The sequence below is a fragment of the Penaeus monodon genome, chromosome 29 (genome assembly GCF_015228065.2).
Source record: "Penaeus monodon isolate SGIC_2016 chromosome 29, NSTDA_Pmon_1, whole genome shotgun sequence".
In the NCBI taxonomy this organism is placed as follows: Eukaryota; Metazoa; Arthropoda; class Malacostraca; order Decapoda; family Penaeidae; genus Penaeus; species Penaeus monodon.
Window position 1 is genome coordinate 31,260,681 of NC_051414.1, and position 241 is coordinate 31,260,921.

Sequence of the window (241 nt, forward strand, 5' to 3'; positions counted from 1 at the left end):
GACCCCGCACTTTCCCCTACCCATTTCCATCATATAATTATCAGAACAAATTCACTCCCTTCACGCCCACGCCTATCCGGTCCTTTTCTCCTCGCCCCCCCCGCCCGTCTCGCCCTCGACATACCCTGAGGTCGAGGAGGTAGGTTAGTCTACCTGGTCGCGGTGTCGTGAGTGTGTGGCTGCGCAAGGCTGACGTCGAGAAGAAATGGCGAAGTGGGGTGAGTGGCGCCAACTCGCGTGG